The sequence below is a fragment of the Myodes glareolus genome, chromosome 13 (genome assembly GCF_982192425.1).
Source record: "Myodes glareolus chromosome 13, mMyoGla1.1, whole genome shotgun sequence".
In the NCBI taxonomy this organism is placed as follows: Eukaryota; Metazoa; Chordata; class Mammalia; order Rodentia; family Cricetidae; genus Myodes; species Myodes glareolus.
In genome coordinates this window covers 66,735,771-66,741,781 of record NC_142038.1, presented here as the reverse complement: position 1 = coordinate 66,741,781, position 6,011 = coordinate 66,735,771, and the positions used below count along the sequence as shown (strand labels likewise).

Genomic DNA, 6,011 nt, shown 5'->3' with positions numbered 1-6,011 from the left:
AGGCGGTGGTGGTGCACCCCTTTAATCCCAGCACTCAGCGGGGCAGAGGCAAGCATATCTCTGTGAGTTCAAGGCCAGCCTGGTCTACAAGAGCTAGTTCCAGGACAGGCTCCAGAATTCATACAGCTGAAGTGCAGCGTCGCTAACACACCATGGTAGCGGAAGTCTTCCCCCATTACTAGGTAGTTATGCCCCTCCACTATTTTATAATTGTTTTCAAACATCGCATACTGGGATAACCATCGAGTTATTTCCATCAAAGATTTGGCTACTATTCTATATTTTTGTGCGCTCTGTGGAGCAGTCCAGAAGCTTGAATTGCGTAGCCCTCTTATGGGTAATGCCCAGGTGGTAGCTGACCACAGAGTGGCTCCCATGTGCTAAGTTTTGAGGCACATCCCAACATGGGTATTTTTCTCTTGATGCTTGCATCCTACTGAGTCAAAGATTCTATAAATCAAAAAACAACTAGTGAATAGCTAAATATAAAGCTAACATTCAAAACACTACTTTACAAACTGGGACAAATTGCTAATTGAGGCACCTATATAACATATCAAAGTGTACCTGGTTGCCAGATTCTCCCAGTGTCCCCCCACTACCTGTTATAAGGTATAAATGGAATACCCTACCCTCTACCCCGAACTCTCTGGCCCAGGGGTTGGGATGCTCTCCACTCAGCTGTTTTTCCCTATATAATGTAGACATTTTGACTATGCCAGTTCTTTTTCTTCTTTATGCCTTTTTGGTCTCTTGGTGTCCTGGTTGCGCTCACTCCCCAACCCCCCCCCCCCCCCACACACACACACACACAGGGCCCAGCTCTTTCTGGTCACATCCACTCTGCACTCTCCCAGATGTCCTTGCCTCTGGCTATGCTCTGCCTTTTATCCACAAGAAACTTTCTCCTCCATCACACTAGGAGCAGTCATATCCTCTTTTTTATTTCCTTTTTTTTTCATTCAGCTATGAAATTTGAGGAGTAAAAACAAAATAGACCCCATCACGAAGAGAGAATGTCTCTGTGCCTGTTTCCTTCTTTCACTTTACCAGCGCGCTTCCAAAAGAGGAGATGCAGCCTGTGCTGGTCCTTCCTCCATGCCACACTGCCTGCGATTCAAGATCCACAGCATCTCCCTTGCTCTCTCTGCACTATCGGCCAGTTGAAAGCCATTTGCCACACTGAGGTAGTCAAATCCTATCACACACAACTCAAATTTCTGAAATAGGGCTCTTTAGAAGATCTCAGGCAAATGAAAAGGATAAAGCAAGGTAACAGTTGGAGCATTTGCTTAGGAGGTGAACTTGCTATCACATTCACATTAAGGCCTGACAAAAAAACAGGAAAGTTTAAGCAATACATTTTGATAAATAAGCATAAGAACATCTGTTTGACAGTGCTTGAGGAGATAGAATTACTAATTAGTAAATGGGCTCTTTTGTAAAAAAAATTGGGAAAAAAAAGAACTCACTTAGAATATGACAATATTTATAAATTTATTCAAAAACTTATTTCAAAAAATTCCCTTTGGGAGTAGATATTTCTGATCACAACACAGTACTAAATATGCTTATTTTTGTATTTTTCTTCAATAAAAGCATATGAACTGAAAGAATGAAAGTGTTTTATTTGACTGTTGGTGTAGGTAGTATTCACACATGAATGCAGATAAGCATCCTGAAACTCTTTACTGTTGTGTAATGACAGTAAACAGGCAATGCTTCTCTTTACCATCAAGTGTTATGTTCAGGACATGGCGAACACGTGTTATTATTATTCTGAATAATTAACATCAATAGAATCACCGTTTTGTTTATGAATGGCCAGTACAAAGTAACAAGTCAACAGAAAAAAAGATAAACTGCTGTGACCCTGAAGAGACAGTTAAGTACCATTTCTTCACATCCCTTTTAAAAAATAAAACAAAATTACCACTCTTACTTCTGCAACAGACTAGTAAAGAATAAATAATCTCATTGGCTATGGAGAAAGGATTCATAAAGATAATCAAATATGATGAGGACAAGTGGAATTTTGCCTAACAAGAATCAAGAAAGTACATGAGCCTGAACCACAGAATATTCCCAACGACAAATACAAAGGTGAAGTGTGAATCAGTGCAGGGATTATAAATTATCACATCAGCAGTCATTTTTAATTATAATTAGTATACCAATTACTCAAAATACATTATCTTATTTGAATAGCGAAACAACACTGTGTGGCATGATTTATATCAGTGTCATGGATGAATAACTTAAAACTAGGAAAAAATGTTCTTTTCATGAATGAGTTTAAGTTACAGCAAACCTAGGTCATCTTTTCTCCTGATACTTTATTCACATTGTGACCCTAATTCTGGAAAGATATTTGAAAGGCAGATCAAAGAGGTCCTGGTATCTCAATGTGGGGCTGGGTTTAACTCAGTGAAAACACAGACAGCCAGTGGCATTCATGTGCCACGCAGTGACCTAGTCTTGTTTGACGAGATGACCCTGGACAGTCTTCTAAATTCATTGTGATAGTTGGTGTGCCCTTGATACCTTAATACAGAGACAATCGCATGATTGGATTACTCGGCAGACAGGCTGGTGATTATTTCTGAGGTGATTGGGACCTGATAAGGCAACGTTTCAATCTTAGGACATCCTTTAGATCATAGCTGAGGTGAGCGTATCCATGTTGGACTGTCAAATGGATATACTCACCTTAGTGGTGATATCAGCTAGGCATAGTGGTACATGCTCATAATCCTAGCACTTGGGAGGCGGAGGCAGAAAGATTAGGAGTTCAGAGTCATCCTCAGCTACAAATGGACTTTGAAGTCAGTTCAAGCTGCGTCAGACATTATATCAAAATGCAAAAGAGGAGGGGGGAGGGAGAGAAGAAAAAGAAAAGGAGGAGGAAAAGAAGGATAACTATAATTTAAAAAGAAGGGAAATCACTGTCCTGTCTCCTTGCTTACCCAGTTCTCCTTCTGTGTTCCCTTGCCTATATCTAACTAACCACATTGCCTTGCCTATATCTGTTAGCCTGTGTGCTGATAGAAAACAAAGACAATGCTCTTCTTGTTTTCTGTATCTCCAGTGTTGTATGTCTAGTATACCACCTGCAATCATTAATTTTATAACACAGTCCAGTTCTTTCTAAAAGCAAGTGTCTGCAGTTCACCTGTGCTGCCTCTAGATGGCACCCTTTGGAATGATCTTCCTGCATCAAGGTCACTCTTACCAAGAAGCCATATATCCACAGCTCGCAACATCAACTATATCTCAGGAGAAGCTGACCCTCAGGCAAGAAAAAAAAAATGATAAAGCTATGAAAAATAACTTCTAATGCTTTTTAAAGCAACTTAAGGTATAGACAAATAAAATAAATATGATAAAGAAAGCAACTCAGAGACATAGAACTCTTGGAACGCATAGTACTTTGAAAATACCTTGACTTCAAAACTGAAGTCAAAAGTATGTTACTTTGGAGAAGAGAATCTGCTTTTGTTTCCACAGGAAATGAGAGGCTGTGGATTCATTCTGAGTTAAGAAAAATTAGGTTTGATCAAGGAAGACCACCTGAGAAATCTCTGGTAGGAACAGATGGCCCAGATGTCTGAGTTCTACATCCAGAACAGATTCAAGACTGTTGCCTGAGATGATCAAGACTCACAGGATACTCCAGTCAGGACTTGATCATAATTCTAAATTTTCTTTAGGTCCCCATAAGATTATCAGTGCCCCCAACCAGCTGAAAGTAGCCTGGAAAACTATACCCACATTTCCCCCCCCCAAATGGACTATGGTTATTTTCCTTTGTTTAGAATGTTGGTTATAAGTTGTTATAAATAATGGTCAGAAGAAAAGCTAAACAAAGAATATTAGGTTCAGAGTTCTTGGTTGTTGTTGTTGTTGTTGTTTTAAAGAAAAGGGAGGAAGTGCTATGGGACAATGGTTTGTACCCTGTCAATTGTATTTTAATAAAATGCTGATTGGCCAGTAGCCAGGCAGGAAGTATAGGTGGGACAATCAGGCAGGAAGTAGAGGCAGGGCAACAAGAACAGAAGAATTCTGGAAAGAGAAAAGCTTGGTCTGCAGTCATGACCCAGACACAGAAGAAGCAAGATGTGACTGCCTTGCTGAATAAGGTACCAAGCCACGTGGCTAACATAGAGAAGAATAATGGGCTAATATAAGTTATAAGAGTTAATAAGAAGTTTGAGCTACTAGGCCAATCAGTTTATAACCAGAAAAAAATTAAATGATCTGCACAAGATAAAGCCAGTCAATACTCCAGTTTGAATAGGGTAGACCCTGCTCTGACTGATAAGCGTCTGGCCAGTAATAGCTGTTGGGGAAGGGAAAGCCAGTTTTCTTTCATGCTGTGGTCCCTGGTAGGTTGCCCATCCTCCAGAGGCTGGCCCTATGCCATGTAATGGTACTGGTAATGGTACTCCATGGATTGTGAAAGAAGGAGGAGGAAAAAGAGACGTGAAGTTGGGAGGAGAATGCCAGGAGGAAACTGAAAGGAATCAGAGGAATAGGGGGAAGTGGATATGATCTCTATTGATTGTATTTGGATAAGAATTTACCAAATAACGTAGTTCTAAAAAAATATGCCAAGCTCTATATCTCAGTCCCCTCAGCCCCACATCCCAGAAATCTACTTACAGCTAGACCCTACCTCCTAGAGGTTTCACAACCTCCCCAAACAGTACTATTAGCTGGGGACTAGGTATCCGAACACATGAGGCCACAGGGAATATGCTATACATAAATTGTAAGAAGTAGCAAAGAAAGGCCAACAAATTATGAGACTAAAGCTAGTTTCATGGAAATAGAACATTAAATTTGAAGCCTATCTGTATGTGCTGTTGTTGCCTTGAAACATCAACTCAAAGCATTAAAAAGGTTGATGTGGGCTGGAGAGAGAGGTTCAGTGGGTAAGAGCACGATACAGGGGGCAATTTCAGTTTCCAGGACTCACCTCAGGTAGCTCACAACCACCCATACCTCCAGCTTCAGGGTGTCTGATGTTCTCTTCTAATCTTCATAGACACTGAACTCATGTGCCTATAAAGGCCCACACACAGACACACATGCATACACATAATTTTAAAACTGAATAAAAATATTTTTAAAATAAAAAGTTTTTAAGTAAGATCATACTTTGGTTAGAAATCCATAGGCTGGCCCACCCTGTGAGCACCAGATGACTGGTTTCTCGGTGAGAGAGATGCTGAGTGTGTTTAAGAGAGGTGGTATATATCTCTAGTGAGTCACAGTGAGTGTTAGGGCAAAGGTCACAGTGCAAGCATGTGATCATCAAATACATATTGACTAGGACAACTTCATTATGAGTTTAATAGGGAGGCACTGACTGGGTGGAGACTTTGGTATCAGTGAGGTGTGTGTCACCAGGTGTGAGGAACATGAGAAAAGGTAAAGTTATAAAAAGCAGAGTAGCAAAACCAAGAATTTGTTGTTTTGTGTGTCATGGTATGCTAACCACTTCTCAAAATTCCCTCTTTAAATCGCTTATAATTTTCCTTTATGAATGAAGGAGGTTAAGAAAGATAAAATTGTTATGAGAAGCACTGTGACCATGAGAAGTCCCAATAATCATGTGCTTTCACATTGCCATTGGTTGGGTTTTTCATTTGTTTAGTATTGCCGTTAGTTGTCTGTGAACCAATTGCCAGAGACAGAAAAATAAATTGAATTAGACATCAAGGCCTTCTTTACTGCAGGGGGCAGTAAAGAAGCAGAATCCAGTCATTTTCAGCCATGTGCACCTGAGAAAAACAACTTGAAGAATGACCTTTGACTCCGGCTGTAACTGTGTTAGTCGCTGTGTCATCATAGCAACATAACACCTGCCATAGCTACTTAAAAGAAGGAGAGATTTACTTTGGCGGCAGTCACAGGGCTCCATGCTTCTGGGTCAGTGGCAGAGCAGAGGATTGCCATGAAGACCATGTTGTTGAGCAGAGCTGCCCAGCTCATGCAGGCAGGAAACA

At 40.5% G+C, this 6,011-nt stretch overlaps 1 long non-coding RNA gene across 1 annotated transcript in view; it reads right to left on the bottom strand.

Moving 5' to 3' along the window:
• LOC146891822 (uncharacterized) overlaps window positions 1–5,222 on the bottom strand; it is a 49,944-nt gene extending 44,722 nt beyond the window's left edge. The window contains exon 1 of the long non-coding RNA XR_015005430.2: window positions 4,979–5,222. This is a non-coding gene — a long non-coding RNA (uncharacterized LOC146891822). The remainder of the gene's footprint in view (window positions 1–4,978) is intronic.
• Window positions 5,223–6,011: the final 789 nt, after the last annotated feature.